General features: G+C 38.6%; 1 long non-coding RNA gene across 1 annotated transcript in view; it reads right to left on the reverse strand.

Annotated features, from left to right (window-relative positions):
- Window positions 1–13,046: 13,046 nt before the first annotated feature.
- LOC141490989 (uncharacterized) overlaps window positions 13,047–25,610 on the reverse strand; it is a 68,064-nt gene continuing 55,500 nt past the window's right edge. Inside the window, exon 4 of the long non-coding RNA XR_012469416.1 lies at window positions 13,047–13,253. This is a non-coding gene — a long non-coding RNA (uncharacterized LOC141490989). The remainder of the gene's footprint in view (window positions 13,254–25,610) is intronic.

Raw genomic sequence — 25,610 nt, forward strand, 5'->3', positions numbered from 1 at the left:
GAGATACAAGGACAAGAAAATAATGGTCTCGCCCATGGAAAAATTTACATTCTATTATGACTTGTATATCTTGAACAAGCATTGTAGCTTCCACTGCTTTGCATGACTGACCCCCCACCCCCAAGGCTTAGAAACTTCCTTATAACCCACACCTGGTCAGGAATCTGTTCTGCAGCATCTCCAAGTTCAACAATGCCCCAGCTCCTTACTCCTTCCAATGACAAAGGGCTCACTCCCTACAAAAGCAGTCTATTTCAATTTGAAACACTTCACATCATCAGGAAGTATTTTCTAAAAATTTTTCTTGTGGCAATTCCCATATTTTGCTTTCTCAGCTGGCCCTCTGGGATCAAGCAGAACAAATAAATAATTAATTCACACGGCAGGCAGTCATTCAAATACTTGAAGACAGAGGCAACTGGTACTGCGCTGGATCAGGAAAGCTTGAGCTTATTCCATTTCTAGGCCTATATCCAGAAGAAGTCATAAAAAAGGGTAAAAGTCCCACATGTTCCAAAATTCATACCAGCTCCTTTTTTTGGTCACAAAGAATTGGAAATTGAGGGGTTGCTTATCAACTGAGGAATGGCTAAACAAGTTATAGTGCATGAATATTATGGAATATTATTGTTCTATAAGAAACCATAAATGGTCAGACTCTAGAGAAGCATGGAATGAATTATAGGATCTTATGCTGAAGGAAGGGAGTAGAACCAAGAGAGCATGTACACTTTTTAAATTTTTTTTTTATTTTCATCCATTTGTGCCTGTATGTTTCCTTCTTTTCCACCCACCCCACCTCAGTAGGGAACAGTCAGGAACATACATATTTTGTTAAACATCTACAAATTAGTAATTGTTGGCATGAGGAATTAGGATTAAGGGAAAGAGACACTTAATACATAATTTTAATAATGTATTCATCAGATTCGGTAGGATTTTTTTCCTGTGTTTTGTTTTATTTTGTCTTGTTTTTCTTCCTCTGGTTGGGGATAATATAGATGATTACCAGTCTGATACAGTTGTCCTACCTCTCTGGACTGTTGAGTGGAGTTGCTTCCATCAAGGTTGTTCATCTCATAATGTTGTTGGTGTGGACATTGTTCTCTTGGCTCAGAAGAGCTCAGCATCAGATCCCGCAAGTCATACCATGTTTCTCTAGAGTCCGACCATTTATGGTTTCCTATAGAACAATAATATTCCATAACTTGTTTACCCTTTCACCAATTGATGGGCGTTCCCTCAATTTCCAATTCTTTGCCACTACAAAAAGTGCTGCTATGAATGTTTTGGAACATATAGAATTTTTCCCATTTTTTATAATTTCTTCCTAGAATTGGAATTGCTGGGTCAAAGAGTATGAACAGTTTTATTGCTCTTTGGGCATAGTTCCATATTGCTCTCCAGCATCCAGCATCCAGATGCTCCAGAAAGTTTGGATCAATTCACAACTCCACCAGAAGGCATCAATGTCCCAGTCATCCCATATCCTCTTCAATATTGATCATTTTTCCTTTTTATCATCTAGGCTAAACTAATAGATGTGAGATTATATCTCATTGTTGTTTTAATTTGCATTTCTCTAATCAATAGTAATTTGGAACATTTTTTCATATGATTGTATATAGTTTTAATTTCTTCATTTGAAAACTATTCATATCCTTTGACCATTTATCAATTAGGGAAAGACTTGTGGCTTTATAAATTTGATGCAATTCTCTATTTTAGAAATCAGAACTCCTGGTTATGAAGATTCTTTCCCAGCATTCTGCTTTTCTTCCGATTTTGGCAGCATTGATTTTATTAGTGCAAATTTTTTTTTAATTTAATATAGTCAAAATCATTCATTTTGCAGTTTATAATGTTCTCTAATTCTTGTTTGGTCATAAATTTATCCCTTTTCTATAGATCAGATAGAGTATTTTTTGGTCTATTAATTTATTTATGGTATCGCTCTTTATGTCTAGATCCTGTACCCATTTTGACCTTGCTTTGGTATAGGGTGTAAGATGGGGATCTATGCCTAATTTTTGCCATATTTTTTCCAATTTTCCCAACAGTTTTTGTGAAATGGTAAATTCTTATCCCAGAGGCTGATGTCCTTGGGTCTGTCAAATAGTAGATTGCTGTCATCATTTACTGCAGCTTCTTTTGAACCTAGATTCTTTTGAATCCTAATCCACTGATCCATTATTTTATTTCTTAACCAGGCAGTTTTGATGACTGCTGCTTTATAGTATAGTGTTAGATCTGGTAGAGCTAGGCTACCTTCCTTTACCTTTTTTTCATCAGTCCCCTTGCTATTCTTGCCCTTTTGTTGCTCAGAGGAATTTTGCTACTATTTTTTCCTAGCTCAATAAAGTAGTTATTTGGTAGTATGTTTGGTATGGCACTGAAAAGTAATTTAATTTAGGCACAATTGTCATTGTTATTATATTGGATCGACTTATCCATGAGCATTTGGCATTCTTCCAGTTATTTAGATCTGACTTTATTTGATTGAGGAGAGCTTTATAATTGTGTTCAAACAATTTCTAGGTTTGTCTTGGGAGATAGATTCCCAGGTATTTAATGTTGTCTACATATACTTTAAATGGAATTTCTCTTTCTAACTCTTGTTCTTGGGCTTTGTTATTGATATATAGAAATACAGATGATTTATGTGGGTTTATTTTATGTCTTGCTACTTTGCTGAAATTATTAATTGTTTCAATGAGTTTTTTAGATGGTTTTCTCGGGTGCTCTAGGTATATCATCATATCATCTGCAAAGAGTGAAAGTTTTGCTTCCTCATTGCCAATTCTGATTTGTCAGTTTCTTTCTCTTCTCTTATTGCTACTGCTAGCATTTTTAATACTATATTGAATAGTAATGGTGATAATGGGCATCCTTGTTTCACCCCTGATTTATGGAAATGCTCCAAGTTTATTCCCATTAAATATAATATTTGTTGATGTGCACACATTAACAACATTGTGAGATGATCAACCTTGATGGAAGCAGCTCCTCTCAGCATTTCAGAGAGCTAGAACAACTGTATTAGACCAGCTATGGAAAATATTATCCCCATCCAGGGGAAGAAAAACTAAACAAAACAAAACAGGACAAAACAACAAAAAACAACCATTCAGAATCTGATGCGCACTTTATAAAAATGATCGCTGATATATCTCTTTCTCTTAATCTTAATTCCTCATACTGAAAATGACTAATGTGTTTATCAAAAATATGCAAGCATATTTTTCTAACCTTACTATTCATTGCTGCTGAGGGGAGGGGGGATGGAAAGGGAGGATGGAAGGAAATTTTGTAACTTAAAAAAAACATGTGCATATGTATGAAAAAATAAATAGAAAAATAAATGAAAAATTAAAACTGCAACTGGTAGGTAGGAAAGGTAAATCACTAATAGACTGTACTAGGCAACAGAAACCCAAAAAGATCTTAATCTTAAGTAAGATGGAATAAATTATGAATTACTATTTAAAAAAGGAAAATGAGTTCAAATCTAATTTCAGAGACTTCCTAGTTGTGTAACCCTTGGAAAGTCACTTAACTTATATTTGCCTCAGTTTCCTCAACTGTAAAATGGGGATAATAATAACTCCTACTTCCCAGAGCTATTGTGAAAATCAAATAATTTGTAAAAGCTCTTGTTATAATACCTGCCTCATAAAATGCACTTATATGGAGTTTTCTTACCTATTCCCATTGCTGTGTCTATCAAATGTGTCCTATCCTTCAGGCTAACATATCCAATTACTCCTCCCAATTATCATGTGGTCTGGACTTTAATCCCCTCAACACCACTGTCATTCTTCTTTGGACACACTATATTTTGTAGTCTCCCCCCCAGAAGAAAGGAAAAACTCATGGACTGACCATTGTAAGCTAAGTTTTCTGACTTCAAAAATGTGTCCACAGTATTCACAAAGGACCTTTGTGGTACACTCCCTTTTCATGCTGGACCTTTGTCAATTTATCTGTCCTTTGTTCTGACACCGAGTACTGAGTTTTCCATGAATTGTCTTAGGGATGTCCCTCTCTATTTCTGCTGAGACCTATGAACAACCAAGTCTGTTCCATTAAGCAAATTCATGGGAGGAGAAGGCAGTGTGCAGTAGTGCAGAGAGGCTCTAGAAAAGTCAGTCTTACTGTAAGAGCAGGTATACCAGGGAAAATGGTAGGCTACTTTAATAATCATTATTTGATCATTCTTTCCTGGGGTCCTTATTTCCCTCTTAATCTTCTCAAGGTAGTGACCAGAGAAGATACATAGAATGGAAATACTTGAAGGGAAATTTAGGCCAGAAACTATCAGCTATGAGATAGTAACTTAGACTATGGAATGGCAAGGAGAGAAGTCTCAGAATTATTGGGTGGAAGAAATTTCCCTATTTGGGAAAGAAGTATGCTTTATATACATCAGCACCTTGGACAAAGGGCAGGTTGTTTCTACCCTAATTACAGATTTGTGTTTACACCAAAGCTTCTTCAGAGCTCTGACATTCCATATGCTAAGACTCTTTAAATTTCGACACTTTATTTTCTTTTATTGCTGTTCAGTGGTTTTAGTCATGTCTGACTCTTCAAGACCTCATTTGGAGTTTTCTTCAAAATTATGCTGGGGAGATTTGCCATTTCCTTCTCCAGTTCTGTTTTCTAGGATTTCTTTAAACTCTGGCATCTCATTTTCCGAGATTAAGACATTACATGTTTTAAGATACCCTACAGTTATGATATTATATGTTCTAAGGTTCTCAATCTGGGACATTCCATTTTTTAAGATCTCTCCCAGATCTGCAATTCCATGACAAACATGACCTGCTACCTCTGATAATCTCTGTTGAAATCTTCTGTCATGCCTTATACAAAGTACCACCTCATTGAATTTTTGGATTTGAGTGAGAGGGTGCTGTGCTAAGTCATCAACCTCACTTTCCCCTTTAGAATTCTTCTATTTAGCTGAGCAATAGGATGTCAGTTAGTGAAATAACAGTGGCAGCCACAGGCCAGATAAAAATCAGGACAACTGAAGATAGCCCTGCTTCTAGCCCCATAATCATATCTTTTGAGAGTAGAAACTGGGCATCTTCTATATACTCTTTTGAGGAGTGAAAAAGTACATTTGTGTGTAGGGATAGATAGGACATTACTACTCCAAATGTCTTCCACCAGACAGCTCCTGCCACCACCACTCTGCCAATTTGTTTTTCAGTTTGACCCGAGGATTGTCTACATTGGCTACAAGCTTGTCTTCCTAAGCCCAAAGACCAAATCCCAGAAATCTCAGAATCCTAAAGGATATCAGAGTTGAACATGATGTAGACATATGTTTGTATTTCTGGCTCTGTGTATATGTATGTGGATGTATACATAGGACTGGGCCCACAAATATTGAGGTAGAATAAATGACATTAGACCCTGAGATCAGTTGGCAACCACAACACTGTTATTGCTGCTCCTCCCCATCCACCCTCCCCAGTCCTTTCTCTTTGAAATAGGGTAGAGGAGCTTAGAATAAAGGGAGACATTCAAGGGAACCTCAATTACTGTTCCCTAATCTAGTGGAATTATTGTGTGGGAGGTGATTGTCCTTTACATTATACAAGCCAGTTATATCTGTTTGCATAATACAAATATTCATTTACTGTCCAAAATGCATATTTAGCAAGGAAGGCTTGTTTCCCTCTCTGCTCTCTCTGGAAAGGCTTCACCATGTCTAAGAACCAAGGCCTTCAATGATCCAAGAAAAATTACCACTTCAAATGTCTTCCATCAGACAGCTCCTGACACCGCCACTCTGCCTATTTGTATTCCAATTTGGTCCCAACATTGTCTACCTTGGCCACAAGATTGTCTGCATGAACCCAAAGACTGAATCACAGAATCTCAGAATTATGAAGGTCCTCAATGCAGAGTATAATGGTGAATGCTTATAATCCTAGTTCCTGGAGAAACTGAGGTTTATGAATCACTTGAGTTTGAGAGTTATATTGAAAGCCAGTGGAGTGTCCATGCTAATTCTGCCACCTACATGGTGAACTCCTGGAAGTTGAGGACACTACTCTGACTAAAAAGGCGTCAATCATCCCATATTGAAAGCAGAGCAGGTAAATATTTCCTGTTATTCAGCAGTGGGACTTGGGTTGATGAATGAAAGTCCACTGTACTTCCAGCCTTGAAAGAGAAATAGGAAGACCACTCTCAAGAAAAAAGGAATAATGAAAGACTTCATAAACTCCCTAGACCTGACCAAGAATCCCCTATATAATAATGGCTAACATCTATATGACACTTATTATTTATTTGGTGCTATTCTGTCTCATTTGACCCTCATAGCGCCCCTAGGAGGTAGGTTCTGTTATTATTCCTGTTTCACAATTGAGGAAATGGAGGCAAACAGAAGAAAAGTGACTTGCCCTAGGTCTCACAACTTATTCTGGAGGCCAGATTTAAACTCAAGTTTTCCTAGAGGGAAAAAAAAAAAAGAACGCTCATTCAACTTCAGCTAGATTTCTAGTGAGGACCTCAATGTCTCATGAAAACCTATTTCATTTTCTTCTCTTTCTTTTTGATGACATTTTTGTTATAATTTCCCCTCATATCTAGCCTAAATATTACTCATTTGGAGAGCAGCATCCCTTTGGAGATATGTAATGGAGTGGTCCTCCTTGCCAAAAAAAAGCTAGCTAACAAACAAATAAATTTCAGGACAAGAAGAGATATCCTCTGCTTTCTATCACTTATGAGGATTCTTTAATGAGTTGAGGAGCAAGAATTCTGCACATATACTAAAGGGGCAGTGTCTGCTGGCCTTGAAGTGTAAAAAATAGAAACAGAGACAGACAGAGAGACAGAGACAGAGAGAGGCATAGATAGAGATGAGGAGATAGAGGCAGAGAAAGACAGAGAGACAGACAAGTAGAGCAGAAATGAGGAGTCAGGGAAAGAGAGAAGAGGGGGCAGCTAGGTGGTGCAGTGGATAGAGCACCGGCCCTGGAGTCAGGAGGACCTGAGCTCAAATCCAGCCTCAGACACATAATAATTACCTAGTTGTGTGGCCTTGGGCAAACCACTTAACCCCATTGCCTTGCAGAGAGAGAGAGAGAGAGAGAGAGAGAGAGAGAGAGAGAGAGAGAGAGAGAGAAGAGACAGACATGGGAGAGGAGAAGGAAAGAAAGGCAAAGATAGAAATAGGAGACAAAGACAGAGAGAGACAGAGACAGAGACAGCAAGACAGACATAGATAGAAAAATAAACCTTTAGAGGGAAAGAAGCTATTTGATGTTGACCTTGGCTATCTTCAATGAAAATGAAAGTTAGAAAGTTCATAAGCAGTCTTTTACAAATATCCCCAAAACCTTGAGTTCTAGCCTCTCTTCTAACTGTAATCATTTCTTGATTCTTTATTGCTTGGCATTCCCTTTTCTAGGTGGGAATAAAACTGTCAGTTCCATACTTGATTCACATTTGTACTCTGCCTACCCTTTTATTCTGCCACCTGTCAGTGAACCCCTTAAACCTGAGCCCCAAATGAATAGTTCTTCAGGAATCTGAAATAGTTAGATTTAGAAATCAGATTCCTTTTTAAGAAAACTGGCAACTACAGAGTATTAAACCAGGGGCAGACTATGAAGACGAGTAAAGGACAAGCATTGGCAAAGGTCAGAAATTTCTATGTTCTCAACCCAGTGGTGCTCGGTCAGTCAATGTGTTCCATGTCTCGTATTCATCACTGCAGGTTCAGCCTACTGGAGACAAGCAGAAAAAGTCAGATCCCTCTTCCATATAACAATTGTTCAAATACTTGAAGACAGCTCTTATGATTCTGCTCAATTTTCTATCCTTCAGGCTAAACTTTCCTGGTTCTTTTATCTGATTGCTAAAATGAACAATCCCGAGTCCATCCCTTATGACTATCCTCTGGATACTCTGGTTTATCAATGTCTTTTCTAAAATGTGATAGCCAGAAAAAAAAAATGTTTGACTGAATAAATGGAACTTCTCCCCTAACTGTGTTCTGAGGAGGACAAAGGGCATTGAGACTGTGACCTTTCTCCTTCTGAAAACTACCTTTCTTAATGAAGTCAAAGATTGTATTCACTTTTAAAAATTGTAATGTCATGTCAGACCAGTAACTCTTATTGAGCTTGTTGTCCTCTAAGATCCTCAGAACTTTTTTTCAAGCGATTGACCACTTTGACAATTACGGATTTGTTTTCATATATACACCTGCCTGGAAAATATGTATAGTCCCCTTCTTAGGAAGCCGGGAGGTTAAGGAAAAAAAAAAAACAATTCGGTCTAATTTCTAGAAAGTATAAATCATGAAGTTCTCAATCAATTAGAATTAGCTGAGTGGCACAGTAATAGAGAACTGGAAAGACATGAGTTCAAATCTGACCTCACACACTTACAAATTGTTTCCTCAATTGTAAAATTGGGATAATAAGCCTACTTCATAGGTTTGTGGTAAGGATAAATAAGATAGTATTTGTAACATTAGCATAGTGTCTGGCACATATATAAAATGCTAGCTAGTATTATTATTGAGTCAATCAATAAACATTGTAAGTACCTACTGTTTACCAGTTTGCTTAGCAATATTTTTTCAATAATTACATAAATTGACATTATTCTTAACTTTTATAATTCCAATATCATTGGTTACTGGGCTAAGAAGGATCTCAGGTCATTCCATCTTTAGCCTCCCCTAGCCTTAACTGTTATTTCAGCCTAATTCTTCCATTGCTAGGGAGAGGTTGGGAAGGAGAAAAATTATTTGGAGCCAGTATAACCCTAAAATAAATTATCTTAGAGGGGCTGAGGTAGTGGGTCTGTGTTCCTGAAAGCCTAATTAACATTCTCTATACAATTAAAAGAGAGAAAAAAGATAGGCGACTCCTTAGTTTCTGGACTATTAGACCAGGCCCCTTCACTCTAAGAAGGATGAGTGAGCATAGAGATTGAAATGGCGAGAGTGGGGAGAAGTATCCATAAATACAACCTTTCACTCCAAAAGCAATCTATCAACTTTATTTTCCCTACATGAGACTAGACCAGGAGAAAGAGCCACAGCTTTCTTTGTCTAATCCAGGGTAAGACTCCTCAGTTCCTAGAAATCAGGGTCATCAAAGTGCTCTGTCCTAATATGTATTTGTCCTAACTTAATAAATGTTCGTTGACTGATTGGTTGATTGATTGGAGAGAGTCAGCAATTTAGGTGAAATTAGAAGATGTAACAAGAAAAAATATGGGGGACCAGAAAAGGACAGGTAGATATAAAAATATTGATATATAAATATAAATATAGACATACATAGATACAGATATATACACTATACACACATATACATTAGGTGAGTGGATCCATCTTCTATAGTTTTATGTTTACCAATAAGTCTATTTTTAGACTTAGAAAGCCAGCAATCTAGGTAAAATTAGAGTGTGCAGCATGAAAAATATGGGGGACCAGAAAAGGACAAGGATGTATAAAAATACAGACATATATATATATTTGTTCTTGGGTGAGTAAGTACATCCATCTATTATAGTTTGTATATTTACCAATAAGTCTATTTTTTCGACTTAGAGAACCAGCAATCTAGGTGAAGTTAGAGTATGAAGGCAAGGAAAATATGGGGAAGCAGCAAAGGACAGGGATATATAAAAATGCAGACTATAGATATATATAGATATAGATATAGATATATAGATATATAGATATGTTTGTGTGTGTATACATATACATGGAGTGAGTATACCCCTCTACCATAGTTTGTATATTTACTAATGTCTATTTTTCAATTGGTAAGACCTATTTACCAATAGATAAGGTTAGTATAAGATTTGATCTATGTTCCTTAAAATCCCAAAACTGACTTGAGGAAATCCAGGATCAAAATGACTAACAGAATTTCAAAACTGGAAGGAAATTTATAACACAAGATTTTAAAGGACCCTATAGAAGGTCCAGTAGTGAAATACATACCTGAACAGAATTTTTCTATAGCCTCTCCATTGAGTGTTCATAAAGAATCCTCTTGAATATTTCAATTGATGAAGAATTTACTATCTCCTGAGAATCTCAATCCTTTGGTGGACAGCTCTGATTATTTGGGAGTGTATCTTTGTTTGGAGCCAACATCTGTCTCCCTTTTATTTCCTGGCATATTATTGACTACCTGGTCCAACCCCTTCAATTTTATAGATGAGAAAACTGAGGTCAGAGTGGGGAAGTGATTTATTTATGGTCTCACAAGGTTAAAGTAGCAACAGTAGTATTTGAATTTGGGTTTCTACCTCAAAAGCCAAGACTCTTTTCCAAAGCCAAACTATTATAATATTTTTTTAGAAAGTTCTCCCTTAGGATAAAGCAAAATTTACTTCCCTTCACCTGAGTGGCTTTGATGACTCCCTCTAACATCAAACAGAACACAAGAGAATCTAGATTCAAAACCTGCCTCTGACCTTTTTTTTTAGCTATAGACAAATCACTTTATCCCTATGAATCTGTTTCTTTGACTGCAAAATGTTTGGACAAGGTAAACTCTTAAGATCCCTTCTAGTTCTAAATCTATAATTCTACGATCCTAAATCTAATTCTTCTTTCATGCGACAGTCTTTTAAATAATTAAGAAAAGATATCACATCCCTCCTTTCTGGGCTAAACATCCCAGTCCCTATATGTGTAAAGTTATCCATCTGTTTCTCATAAGGTAGAGGCAATCAATCAGTCAACAAGAATTTATATTTCTTATGGTTTTTTCCTTTTTATGATTTTTCTTTCATAGCACAACTTATATGGAAATATGTTTAATATTATTGTGCATGAATAACCTATATCAGATTGTTTGCTATCTTAGGGAGGGAGTAGGATATAAGGAAGAAAGAAAAATTTGGAAATCAAAAATCTTACAAAAATGGATGTTGAAAACTATCTTTACATGTAACTGGAAAAATCAAATACTTAATAGTATTTCACTTAATAGTGAAAAAATAAAATGAAAAAGTGGTATTTTTTGCAAAAGAAAATTATTAAATGTCTGTTGTGTTCCAGGTGCCCTGTATTAGATATAAATAAAGAGAAATGTAATAATCCTTGCTCTCAACAAGCTTTCATTCTGAAGGAGGGAGACAGCAGGAACACACAATGTATAAAAGTAAGAAATAAGTGTATCTTAGGTATAATATTGATTTACAGTTGGGGACAGCTCATTCAACAAACTATATTCAAGCTAGAAAATGTGGGGTTCCCGGACTGGTGGCGTGCCACATTACTACCACTTAAACACTCTCTCACAGTCCTAGGGGTAACCCTAGTGAGCAAAAATATATACTCCTATTGCTTCTCACTATAGTGTCTGAGCCCCCACTAGTGAGCTTCTTATTTACCCAAAATCAATCAGTCACAATAACACCCTTGATGCAGAAACATGAAACAATTACTAAGCTAAAAAAAAAGGCAATAACATTAAAAATAAAAAGCGGGAACGAACATAACATTTATTCAATAAAAGGCAAGAACAGAAATAATCATAACATTTACTCAATAGAAGGCAAAAGCAGGAATAATCATAACCTTTACTCAATAGAAGTAAAAGTAGGAATAGTCATAACATTTACTCAACAAAAGGCAGGAGCAGAAATAATCATAACATTTATAACATTTACTCAATGGAAGGCAGGAGCAGGAATAATCATAACATTTATTCAATAGAAGACAAAAGCAGGAATAATAAAAATATAACAGTCCACCCATCAACCTGGTTCATACTCTTCCATCACTGTATATAGTGTCCATAGGGAATAATGGGCATATACTTATTTAAAAAAAGCTAGCAAGGAGGAACATGAGTAGAGAAATCTACATTCTTTGGGGCAACTCATGATTGTGGGCAGCAGTCTTTCATGCCCTGGTGCTCTTTATAGAACAAATTGTAGTATGTTGTCACCTGCTGAGAAAAATGCTTCTCTGCCATCTGCTCCTGTAGTGGTCCTTCCAGATATCCTACTCTTAAACCCATTTATTGTGCAGTTTTTTTCCTGCTTTTCTACTGTCTTCTTCCTATGCCTTTTTCTCCAGTTTCTAATATCTAAAATAATTGCCTCCTTATAATCTATGAGACATCTCTAGCTTCTGATGTAAAATAATGGGAAGAGGTAACATTTATACACACTATTACAAATTCTATCTCATTTGATCTTGACAACAGCTCTGGGAATTATTATTTCCATTTTACAGATAAGGAAACTGAAACTGAGAAAAGTGAAGTGAGCTGTCTGCCATAAAATAGCTAGAAAGTATCTATAGTGGATTTCACCTTAGGCTAAGTCCACTCTAACCAGACACAGAGAGGTGGCACAGTGGACACCTGGACATCAGGTTTGAAGATAGGAGGACCTGAGTCTAAATTTGACCTTAGACATTTACTGGTTGTGTGGACCCTGGGCAAGTCACTTAACTTTCCTTTGGTTTCCTCATCCATAAAATGAAATAACAATTGCCCTTATGAGGATCAAATGAAATAAGACATATAAAATATTGCAGACTTTTAAGTTCTACACGCCTGTTGGTGCTGTTGTTATTGGAAACTAAGGTCCAGTGATGTTAAATAGCATGTCCAGTTTCACACAGAGCTACTTTATAATCCTAGGTGTCCCAGCTTCAGCTCTTTAGTTATCACAATATCCTCCAATTAGATTTATCCACTAAATACCATGCCTTTGGGGGAAAGAATGGAAGTCTGGGGTGAGGGTATGGATAAAGGGGGAGCCCCCAACATGTGAAAAGATCTGAGTTTAAATTCTAACTCTTCTACTTTCTTCTTATATGACCTTGGGCAAATCATTTTCCTCTCTTTGAGCCTCAGTTTCTTCATCTGTAAAATGAGGGAATTGAACCAAATGATCTCTAGGGTTTGTCCTACTGCTTCCCATTATCAGAATGAAAGAAGACTCTACCAGGAGTAACGAGTGAAAAGCAAACAGCCCATATAATGCCCTTGGACACTCTTCATTCCCTCCATCAGCATCAGTGCCACCCATCTCTTGCAGCAGCCTTGTCCCTCTGTGCCTCAGGTTGATAGATTTTCCATTCTCTTTGCTGTCCTTGTAGCAATTTTCTCAATGTCTCCCTGGGAGCCTGTGTGGTTAGGGGCACATTCATACCCTAATGGACATACTCCACTCTGGGTGCTGTTTCCCAGGATGGGATCTTTCTTCATTCTTGACATCTCTTCCTTGGTTTTCTAATAGAGAAAAAGACAATTTCCATCAAATCCCTGGAGGGAGGAGGGGAGAGATATGTATCCTGGTAGCTAGGAGGAGAACTTAAGAGGTTCAGGGTGGGTCCTGGTGAGTTTGGAATCCCTGACCTTAGAGGCCTATCTCAGTGGAATGCTGGAAGTTGGATGGTATACTCCCAGCAAAGTGCTCTCTCTCTCTCTCTCTCTCTCTCTCTCTCTCTCTCTCTCTCTCTCTCTCACACACACACACACACACACACACACACACACACAGAGTCCCAGAGTCAATATTTGAACCCAAGTCTTCCTAACTCCAGGATATGTACCAAATGTATTCTACCATGTTGTCTCTCTTCATAGTATCTCTTTGGCAGGCAGGTGACCTAGTGGATAGAGCACTAACCTTGGAGTCAGGAGAATGGGAGGTTGAATGCAGTGTCAGACACCTGATACTTGCTAGCTTGGGCAAGTTACTTAATCCTGATTGCCTCACATCGAGGGTCATCTCCAGTCATCCTGCTTCATATTTGGCCACTGGACTCAGATGACTCTGAAGGAGTAAGAGAGGCTGGTGACTTAGCACAGCCCCCCCCCCCAAATCCAATCCATGTACTTGTCACGACATCATCTCCCTGATAGCATGGTCTTCTTTGAGAATGAAAGGCAAATATAATCATCTTTCTGATATTATGATAACCCAGTGATGAGGACATCAGTTTGAGTCTCAGCTCTTCTCTGCCCTCCCATTCTGCATGATATTTAAGCATATCTTTCTGTTCATCCAACATAATGCATCTATCTATAACACAGAAGACCTTTGGATAACTCCAGATCAGCTCTTGGAGTGTCCATAGGACATTGCCTTGTTCATGATCATCTTCCACTCCTCTTTTGCTGATATTGAATATTGGCCCTTGAATGAAGAATCCTAGAGGCTTTCACACACACACACACACACACACACACACACACACACACACACACACACACACAACTCACACACACACACTCACACTCACACACACACACACACACACACACACACACACACACACACACACACACAGAGTACCTCTGAAGGCTGGGAGCAAAGAGAGGTGCTTTGAAGTCACTAAGTGAAAAAAGACTCTATCAAGAGCTACTACTACATAGCCCATATCTTGCCTTTGGACACTCTTCATCCCCTCCATCAGTAAACCCCTCATTATTCAGATGAAGACAAAAGGAGTGACTTTTGAGGCTTTCTCCTGGTTCTCCAGGGAGTCAGCAGCAGAACTTTTACCTTGGAACAAAGAGAGAATGCACCCCTGGAAGAACAGTTGTTGGATTTCTCTCCCTCCAGGCCCAGACTATTTTCAAGGTATAGTAGCATTTGATTTCCCTGGACAAATCCACTTGTCTCTCTCTAGGGCTTACTCATTTACAAAATGAGAGAGGTTGGACTCAATGATGACTCAGAACCACTTCTCCCTCCCAGTTCCTCAATGACAACATATCACAGCCAGATTCTATTCACCTAATATTTATTCAGGAGAGTCGGGGTTAAGAGGAACAACCTATTCCCACTCAGATGGGAGGTCCATGAGGTAGAAAGAGCTGACAAACCTTTCCAGGGTGTGGAAAGGAAAGAGGAAGCTCATCCACTTTACTCTCATAATAATCAAGGAAGGTTTGAACCATTAAATCCTATACAACAAACCCAAGATCTGTTTAACTACAATAATGAGGAAAGGATCTGAATTCAAATCCAGCCTCAGGATACTGATTAGCTATGTGACCATAGACAAAGCATTTAACCTCCATTTTCCTCAACTATAAAAATGGAATAATGATATTACCTACCTCATAGTGTTGTTCTGAGGATTGAATGAGAAAACCTATGAAAAGTTTTTGTGCATGACTAACATGGAAATATGCTTAAATGATTAAATTGCTTACTGCCAAAAGGAAGAGGGGAGAGGAATAGAGGGAGAAAAATTTGGAACTCAAAATCTTATTAAGATATTAATGTTAAAATTGTCTTTACATGAAATTGGAAAAAAATAAAACACCATGACTAAATAAATAAATGAAGAGTGCTTTGTGTACCTTAACATTTTATACAAGTGGATTGTATATGACCAGTATTTCCTTGCAGTGAGAGGGTAGGAGGGCTAATGCTTGAGTTGAGGTTCATGGGGTGATGGTAATGGATGGAGTAAAGAAGGTGGGATTGCACAGTTCGTCAGATGTGTTTCAATTCCCAGTCAACTATTTTTGTTGCTAGTGTTGTTCTCTGTTTCCCAGATGGATATCACTCTACTTAACAGAATATTCCAAAGCATGGTGGATAGGATGGTAACAAAACCATTACCAACCTTCAAAATTTTTTTTATTTTTTTGCAGCTAGAATAAACAAGTAACAAAATAAATGCTGAAATCATATTTTTAAAGACAAATCCAAATCCAGATCCTGCTAAACCAACACACGAGGGGAAGATAAAGACCATCCCAGAGTCACTTGGGTTGCGGGGGGGGGGGGGGGGGTTACAGAGAGAGAGAAATAGCAAAGCTAAGCTTAGGTAGAATTCACTGTAGGAACAGGGAAGGAATTGCTAGTAGTTTGGGACTTTACTTATTTTTGTTAACTAGATAATAAATTACATGTTGACAATTAAAAAGAAATGTCAATCCCTTCTAAATTTTAGCAATCTGGAGCTCAGTTTGAGTCATCCCACCTTAGTTATAGTTCTAGACTATGGTGAAAGGACTTAAAAGCATAAAAATAACTAATTCATATACAGTTACACTGTTATGTTTTCCAAGTTCTTCACAATAATCCTTTGGAATAGATATTTTGGGATTTATGTGTAGTTTACAGAAGAGGACACTGAGGATCAGAGAAGTTAAATTATTTGTCAAGTGGCAAAAAAAAGCAAACTAATGTCAGAGACAGAACACATTAGGAAATTCTAAGTGATTAATTCATTAATTAAGTGAATAATTGATGATGAAGGTGATGGTGGTGATGATGATGGTGATGATGATGATGATTAATGATGATGATGATTGATTATGATGGGACAGTTAAGTGGGGGGTGTTGGATACCACACTGGACTTGGATCTGAAAAGGCCATTTTCATGAGTTCAAATCTGATCTCAGACACTCACTACTTGCTTGACACTGGGCAAGTCATTTTGCCTCAGTTTTTTCCTCTGTAAAATGATCTGGAGAAGGATAAGGCAAACCAGTCTAGTATCTCTACCAAGAAAAACCTAAATTGGACTATGGAGATTCCAACATGACTGAAAAATAGTTTAACTCCTACAACAAAGTGGATTCAGGTATGCAAGTACATTACACATTTTTAGTTAGTTTTATCCTCACAAACAACCTTGGGAGGTAAGTTATTTTTATCCTTATATTAAAGAGGAGGAAACTGAGGTTCACTGACCTAGAGTCATACTAGTATCTGAGGTATGATTCAAAGGATCCTGAATCCAAGTTTCATGAGTTTCCATATAGCACATATCTCCCTCTAAGCTAAATTAGCAAGTGCCTACTATGTGCAAGGTGCCTAGGAGACGTAAGGACAAAGCCATTCTCTTGAGTCTCTTGATTCCAACTACCACTTGTTTCCTACTATCCCAATAAGGACTGGATAACTGAACTCAATATCAGAAAGAGCCCACATTGGAACTTCTACTTGCCGTGTGACCCTGGGAAAGCCCCTAGACTTCTCTGATGTTCAGTTTCTTCTTCTGAAAAATGCTGATAATATTGGTACCCACCTTAAAGGACTGTTGTAAGGATCAGAGGGGCTAGCAATCTGTACTAAGGGCTTTTCAAGCTTTAGTATGCTATATAAATGTCAGCTATTATTCCTTCCTGCTGTCCAGTTTAACTACATTGGAGCAGGTGGTTTCTATATTCAAGTAAGAGAGATACAAGCTCACATTCACAGTGAATTTATCTACTTACAAGTTATTGCTATCAAAACAAAGGCTAGAGAGAGACATATGGCAGCTTATAACACGGCCACCATGGGTCCCTTTTATCTAGAATTCAGGAAATGCCACATTAGATGTGAAGTTCAGTCAGGGGATTGCCAACATTTCCAGGACTACAGATTGATCACAAATGACCCACTTCTCCCCCCTGAACTGAAGGGGAAGGTAAAAGGAGGAGACATTGTCTTAGAGGTATGGAAATAAACTATTTTTAGAGATAGGATAGTAAAGTGGATACAGATTTGGAGTCAAAGGACATAAGTCTGGCTCCCAACTTTTCCACTTACTAGTTGTGTAGCTTGAAGCAAACTCTTCAAGTTACTGAAGCTCAGTTTCCTCCTCTGTAAAAAAAAAGAGAATTGAACTAAGTGACATCCAAGGTCCCTTCCATCTCTAAATCTAGTAGCCAATGGTCCTGCCTTCAGAGGCACTTGCATAATAGAGTGCTGACCTTGGAGGAAGTGAGATGTGGGGGTCAAATAATGTTGATCAGAATTATTAGATATTTGATTCTGGACAAATAATTTCTCTGAGCTTCAACTTCCTCTTGGTGGGGGCAATACAGTATCACCTACCTTCTGGGGTTACTCTGAGAATCACTAAGGTAATAATGTGGATAAGGTTGAACTAAGTAACTTCCAAGGTCCCTTCCATCTCTAAATCTAATGTCCAATGGTCCTGTCTTCAGAGGAAGAATTGCATAATAGAGTGCAAAATGTTACAGATGGGGAAACTGAGGCCCAGGAAAATTGATTTACTCACAGTGAAATAAGTAATAAGTGACTGAGTCATGATTTGAATTATCATTTATTCCTGAAACTCAAGAACCAGCAATAATTTTTTCTACTATACTACAAACAGATCAGAAGCATCAAGGATAGCATAATTTCTATGATACTTAGTATCATAGCATCATACTCAACACCACCCCTTGAGGTTACCTTGAAGGCAAAACTGGCTTGCTTTTTATATTTTTTGTATCCTCAGTGCATAGTGCAGTGAGCAACACATAGTAGACATCTAATCAATATTTTCTGGATTAAATTGAATTAGGGTCATCTTTAGATACATTTATATATCTATAAAGGCATATCTATCTATCTATAGAGGCTTCAGATTTGGAATTAGGCAGAACTAAATTCAATTCCAGCCTCAGACACTTTTACTAGTTGTGTGACCCTGGACAAGTCACCTCATCCTGTTTGCCTCTATCCCCCATCTATAAAATGAGCTGGAGAAGGAAATGGCAAATCTTTTTAGTATCTTTGCCAAGTAAACCCCAAATGGGGTCATGAAGAGTCAGACACAACTGAAAACAACTGAAACAGCAACAACAACATAGATACATCTGTCACTTTGGCTGTGTCTGCCAACGCATCCTTCCCATAGGAGCATTACTGAAAGAATATTTGATATAAGAAAATGAACCTTGGATCCAGTTGAAATACAAGCTCTCATACCTTGAGTGAACTCCCTTTCCTTCTCTGAGACTAAATTTCCTCTTCTGTAAAGTGGGGAGGTTGGTACTCTAAAGTACTCTTCAGTTCTTAATCTCTTAATCCTAGGATCTAAACCCCTCGTTTTTCAGATGAAGTTGCAAAAGCCTTCAGGGAGACAGTGACTTGGCTAGGGTGACATAAATAGTAGGTGGCAGAGCCACGCTTACAAGAATATGGAATATGAGTGGGAAGGAACCTTAGAGTAGAGATGAGCTTGGCTCTACTCCATTGACTTGGGAGAATCCTCAATTTAGATTTCAAAGTGAGCATTTACACCTTAGAAATTGGCAAGTGTCACAAATTAGGAGTTGAATTAAGGATTTTGTTGATTATCTAGCCTTAAGAAAGTTATGGGGAAATAATAAGATAAATTCATTTTAAAATTATGCCATTTGAACATCATCACATCCAGCAGATTGTTAGACATTTACCAAAGCACCTTCCTCTTAGGGACCCTTTTGTCTAGCTTCCACATTTTGCCAAAAAAAAGAAGAAGTCTGGATGACTAATCTGTAAACATTGTTTATCAAAAATATGTATTTACAGTACTAACCTGTTCACTCCTGAGGGGAGGGGGATGGGAAGAGATGGTGGAAGGAAATTTTCTAACTTAAAAATATACATGTGCCTATGGATGAAAATAAATTTTTTAAAATTTGAAAAAAGAAGTCTGAATCATAGAAAAGTGATTGACCCAAGGTCATAGAGTTAGTAAATGGCAGTGAGAGGATATGAACCCTGGTCTTCTCATTCTAAATCCTGTTTATGTCGTTTCTCCCAGAAGCCCCTTCTTGGCATAGTAGTAGACAGAAGTAGAATTTTATGGCTGTTCTTGCTTTTGAGAGAGGACTCCCTATCTCTCCCAGCAGCACCCCATCCCTTGGCCAATCAACATAGAAGCTTTGACTTGCTCCTTTTCCAAACAATGCTGGATCAGCCCTTCTTACTCAGCCCAGTTTCCCCTCCTCCTACCCATGTTGAACCTGCTCTGAGTGAGGATACCTGGTCCACTGTAGTCCTCCTATAGCACAGAACTCTTGAATTCAAAGGATCCACACACCTGGGTCACCCCCATATCAAAATTAAAGACATGTCACCAACTCACCTAGCACATAGTAGGCTCTAAACAAATGTTTATTATTCACTGAACTGACAGCTTAGCCTGAAGGGAAATCTTGTGGTCAAATAGGGGTGGCAAAGAAAAACAAAGCAGTCTGCAAGTATTTAAGGCCTGTCATGTGGAAGAAAGATTGCACTTGTTTAATTTGACCCCAAAAGGCCAAAATCAGAAGCAGAGAATGGAAGTTACAAAAAAGGCAGATATTTTTTGTTTTGCTTTGTTTCCATAATAGGAGAATTTCCCAAAAATCAGGCTTTGGAAAAGGGAAATGGACTGGCTCCCTCAGGAGGGAGCAAGTTTCCCATCACTGAAGGTCTTCAAGCCCAGAGAAGCTCTTCTGGGGATGCTGCAGAAGTCTTTCTCACATAGCTATTGGCCTGAGAGCCCCCTGAAATGATTTCTGGCTCTGAGATTCCAGTTCTCTGATTCATTGTTTAAGGAGTCCTTGTTTCCCCTGATTTGGAGACTGCTGCTAAGCGGAGCAGAGCCACCTGGCCCCTGGGGATCACACAGGAAGAAAATAGAGATATAGATTTGTATTTGAAGCCAGGGGAAAAAAACTGAAGGCAAACAGAACATAATTACTCAACTGGAAGAGGGCCAGGCAGGCAGGGGAGCCCGCCCAACCCTCCCCCATCAGCCTTGCTGTCTCTGATCTCCTTTCCTTGAGTCTTTTCTTCCTTAGTCCTGTTCAGACTCATTCACTGGGCCTTCCCCATGTAAACAAAGGGCTGTTGATGCTCGCAGTGTATGGTAACATACGATAGCTAATATCCCAAGATGGTGCTTCCATACATCAAAGCCTTTTAGAACACAATTCTGTCAAGAGAGCCAAACCATCCTTGCTGATGAATAATAAGGAAGGCAGAAAAGGGAAAAACAAAAGGGAATGTGAAAGGAAGAGGAGGAGGTGTGGTAAGCAAATAGATCAAATGGGGCAGCTGAGGGGAGGGGGGAGTCATCTGACATGACCCCAATTTCTCTTTCTCTAACAGGCCTCTGCCATTGTCCTCATTATGTTGGAACTTTGAGAGCCTCAAGGAGAATTGACCGGGTGGGTGGGTCTTATTAGAGCAGTCTCAGACTTGGGGTTCTCTGCCCTATAAAAATGTTTTGAGGTCAGGGCTGGCTGCCTATCCATGATTTCACCAGACTCCAAAGATGGCTTGTGGCTTGTGGCTGATAAATCATGTAGACCACATCTGTAGTCTTCTATTCTGTTTTTTTAGGCCATGATTTAGCAAGGGCATTGGCAAGATGGGAGAGCTAACCAGTTTGGTGTATGGCCTTGAGCCCATAGCTTATGGGAATCAGTTGAAGGAACTGGGACTTTTTATTTTATATTTTTCAAGGCAATGGGGTTAAGTGACTTGGCCAAGGTCACACAGCTAGGCAATTATTAAGTGTCTGAGGTCGTATGTGAACTCAGGGCCTGTGCTCTATCCACTGCATTACCTATCGACCCCCTGAGGAATGGAGAATTTTTAACTGGAGAAGACAAGATTCATGGAGGGTATGAAAACTTCAAATGTCTGACAGGTACTTGGAGGAAGGATAAGACTTGATCTCTTTGTCCTAGAGAGAAGAAACAGGTGCAAGAATTTGCAAAAAAAAAAAAAAGGCAAATTTAGGACAGATGTCATGAAAATTTTCCTTATCTTCAGAGAGCTATTGAAAAGAGGAAAGGCTTCTCTGGGAGATAATGATAGCTAGCATTTATATATGTATAGTCTAAAATCTTTGCTCATTAATCTTACAATAACCCTATTAAGTTTAATGCTATTACTATCCCATTTTACAGATGAGAAAACTGAAGCTGGTTAATTTGCCCAGGAAAATACAAATAAATTCAAAGTCAGGGCCTCCTGCCTATGATTCTATGTTCAATGCCCTCTAACTTTCTCTCCAGGTAGTAAATTGCCACTCACTTGAGATAGTTAAAAAAAAAAAACAAACTTCTACAGAAGCAGGTATCATGGTAGGAATCTTTATTAATCTTTATTGAACAAGATGTAACTAGGAAAATTTCCCTCTCTGAAATTCCATGACTTTGGGAGCATAAGAATCCTGGGAATTTAAGACTCCCAGGTCTATTCTTGATTCTTTTCTTGATTGATTATGTAATTTTGCATGTCATCTGCCTAATCTTTGCCTCAGTTTTCTTATATAAAGGAATTTGACTAGACTAAAGTCTAACATGGGTCCTATGCTGTTCATCATTGTCATCAATGTTGGGTGAAGATAGAAATGACATGCTTGTCCTATTTCTAGGATAATACATAGCTGAAAACCAATTTTCAAAAACGATTGTAATACATCAAGAGAAAAGGAAATTTATTGAAGATATGGCTAAAGCCTTGCATTTGAATCTTTAAACAAAACAAATAAAAGCATCAAAACTGCACAATCACCAGATAGGGACAATATGACCAGACAATAAACCTTTCATTTAAAAATGATCTGAAAGTTTTAGTGGACCACATGTTTGATAAAAAAATGCGGAATGTATCATCGCCATCCCCAAAATTAATATTATCCTAGATCATATTAAAGTGTCTAAATTCAAGAGAGATTCTTTCCCTCCTATCCACAGTTACCACTGTCCCCTGTGCTGACCAATCCACAGGTGAAGTATGGTGCTTACCATCACATTTAAGATAAATGTGAATGCATGAAGAAGAGGAGGACAATGAGGACAATAAGAGAACTGGAGAGCGTGCCCTTTTAGGAATAGTTGAAGGAAATGACTATATCTAGCCCAGCGAAGAGAAGATTGGGGAGGGGGAAAGCAGTGGAAGAGTCAAGTCTTTGAAAGATAGTTATGGGGGCAGCTAGGTGGAATTCCCTAGCTGTGTGGCCTTGGGCAAGCCACTTAACCCCATTTGCCTTGCAAAAAACCTAAAAAATAAAAGATAGTTATGAAGAAGCATTCATCTTCATCGTGTTGCTGTTGTTGTCATTGTTGCTGTTCCAATGTTCTGCATACTGTAGGTTTGTTGAATGGCTATTTGTTTTCAGTAGGTATGAAGTACCAGGAAATAGATTTTGACTCTACAGAAGAAGGAAGAAGTCTCAACAATGAGAGGAATGAGAATCCTTTGGAAGGGGGGTTTGGTGGGGTAGTAGGTTCTTTATCTTTGAAGGATATAAACACCAGCTGTATGATTCCTTTCAGTGAATATGGATGAGGGCTGGCTAGGTGGTGCAGTGGATAAAGCACCAGCCCTGGAGTCAGGAGTACCTGGGTTCAAATCTGGTCTCAGACACTTAAAAATTACCTAGCTGTGTGGCCTTGGGCAAGCCACTTAACCCCATTTGCCCTGCAAAAAACCTAAAAAAAAAAAATTCCACAGTGAATATGGATGAAAAGACTTAGGTTTCTTCTGGTATGGGTCTAGGTGAGGTCTAAAACTCCTTCCAACTCTGAGACTCTTAGGTTCTATATTCTAGGGTCCTTTTCAGCTTTGACATTCTGTGTTCTAAGGCCCCTCCCAACTCTGGCATTCTGTATTCTAAGGTCCCTTTCAGTTCTGACATTCCATGACTTTATACTTTTCCAAGGACCTGGCCTTTCTGTGGCTTCTATCTCCTGGGACCTGCAGCTTGTTCCTGTCTCTCCTCTACTCCAATTTCCCTCTCCTGAACTTAAAAAACGGCTTCACTTAAAAAGCCATCTGGGAAAATGGATGGGATCTCAGTACATTTTGCAGAATAAGTTTTCAGGGAAGAGAGCCAGAAAAAAAAAATGGTCTAGGCCATATAATCCCCATCTTATTAAACCTCATAACTCTGACCCTTAGAGAATTGTATTTTCTCTATTGTAAATTCATCCCCACAACACACTGGGGTGAGTTCTCATTTGTCTTCTGGTGGGACGCCTTAAAATTCCTTGAGCCTGTCCTCTCCCTCTCTCTCAGCCCAAGAGAAAATCACTGATCTTTCATCAGTGAGACGTTAAAGCGATGCCTTCTCTCATCAGTGTCTTTCCACTCATCTGGGACCTGACCAGCTGGACTCCTAGTGGCTTCCTGCCAGGGAAATAGCATCTCCTCCCTGCAGACTTCATGACTCCTTTTTTCCCTCCCCTGCAAACCTGGTTTGGTTTCTTAAGCTCTTGGTTTATTCACTTACCTATACCTTATACCTATACCTTAACACCCAGTTAGTTATTGGCATTTTACCCCTGGACCTACCTCTGCTTACCCTCTCTTCATTAGGACAAGGATCTTTCAAATTTTCTAAGACTGTGCCCTCCTCTACCTTTTGAGAGGAATTTATATAACTGGCTTTGGGGCTCATCATGGGGTGGATGCCCTGGAATTAGAGGATGAAAGAATTATTATTTTATTTCTAGAAGTTCCAGGTCTTTATAAATCTTAGCCAGTCTAGAGGCAGCATGATACAATGGGCTATGTATCCATTTGGGGATCTCAGGATCTTGATTCTAATTCCAGTTTTGTCCTTTACTAGCTGTGTGACCTTGATATCTACATCTCTCTTTCCTTCCTAAACCATGTGCTCCCTAGCTAGGTCCCAGTGGTTCACTATGGGACCACATGCCAAATGGCTGAAGCTATTTCTCTCTTACTCTCACTCAAACTTCACCTAGACTATTCTTAAAGTGGTTACTGGGCATTGGTTTCATGACCTGTAAAAATTAGGTATTTGAACCTCATCTAGGATCTGATTGATGTAGAGAATTATGAATGTAGCGGAAACAAAATCCACAATCTTTTAATGCTATTAAAATCTTGTTAATTGTGGAAGATTATTTGCTCCTGAGATGTTACCTGACCCCTACTTATTGTATCTTGTCTTCCCTTGACCCTGTTGTTTTTCCTCTTGTCCCCCATTTTTCCTAACCTTGGCCATAGATGCTGGTGTGACAGGAAATGAAATGTTGAACTTGAGGTTCCAGCACTTTGGAACAGGAAGGACCAGTAGGTAGTTTGCCATTGGAAGATACCTGGTCCAAGGTATAAGACCACTCCCCAAGTGCCACCCCTTGCCCAATCTACCACAGAAGGATATTTAACAGGGCTCTCTTTCTCTTCTTGATTCTATCTTCTGATCCTACAGGATGTCTATAACTCTCTTTCCTTCCTAAGCTATGTGCTCCCTAGCTAGGCCCTGGTGGTTCATTATAGGCCCCCATGTCAAATGGCTGGGGCTATTTCTCTCTCTCTCCTCCCTCACTCTCATTCAAACTTCACTAGACTATTCTTAAACTGGTTACTGATTTCCTAGGAATTTTAACCTATATATTTGTAATAATTAGCTATAATAAATCATGAACAATTTTAACATTCCAGAGAGCTCGAATTCTTTTGTCCTTTCAATGGCCCTTGATATCTCAGTTACCCAAAATTCTATCTTTAATTGTTGACGCCCCAAAATTGCAGGACAAAAGTTCCTTTGCTTTTTTTGGGAGGGGGTTACAAGGCAAATGGGGTTAAGTGGCATGCCCAAGGCCACACAGCTAGGTAATTATTAAGTGTCTGAGACCAGATTTGAACCCAGGTACTCCTGACTCCAGGGCTGGTGCTTTATCCACTGCACCACTTAGCCACCCCTCTTTGTGGTTTTACAGATCAGAATGATCCATCACCCTATGGCTAGACATGGAATTTTGGTGACCTCTAAGGCAAAGCTACCTTCCCTAGTCACCAATTGCCACCATAAGTTGGATCCTCCAATAGAATGGAAGCTGGAGAATGAGAACCTTATTCCTATTTATATACCTATCCCCT

The sequence above is a fragment of the Macrotis lagotis genome, chromosome 1 (assembly GCF_037893015.1).
Source record: "Macrotis lagotis isolate mMagLag1 chromosome 1, bilby.v1.9.chrom.fasta, whole genome shotgun sequence".
Classification (NCBI taxonomy): domain Eukaryota; kingdom Metazoa; phylum Chordata; class Mammalia; order Peramelemorphia; family Peramelidae; genus Macrotis; species Macrotis lagotis.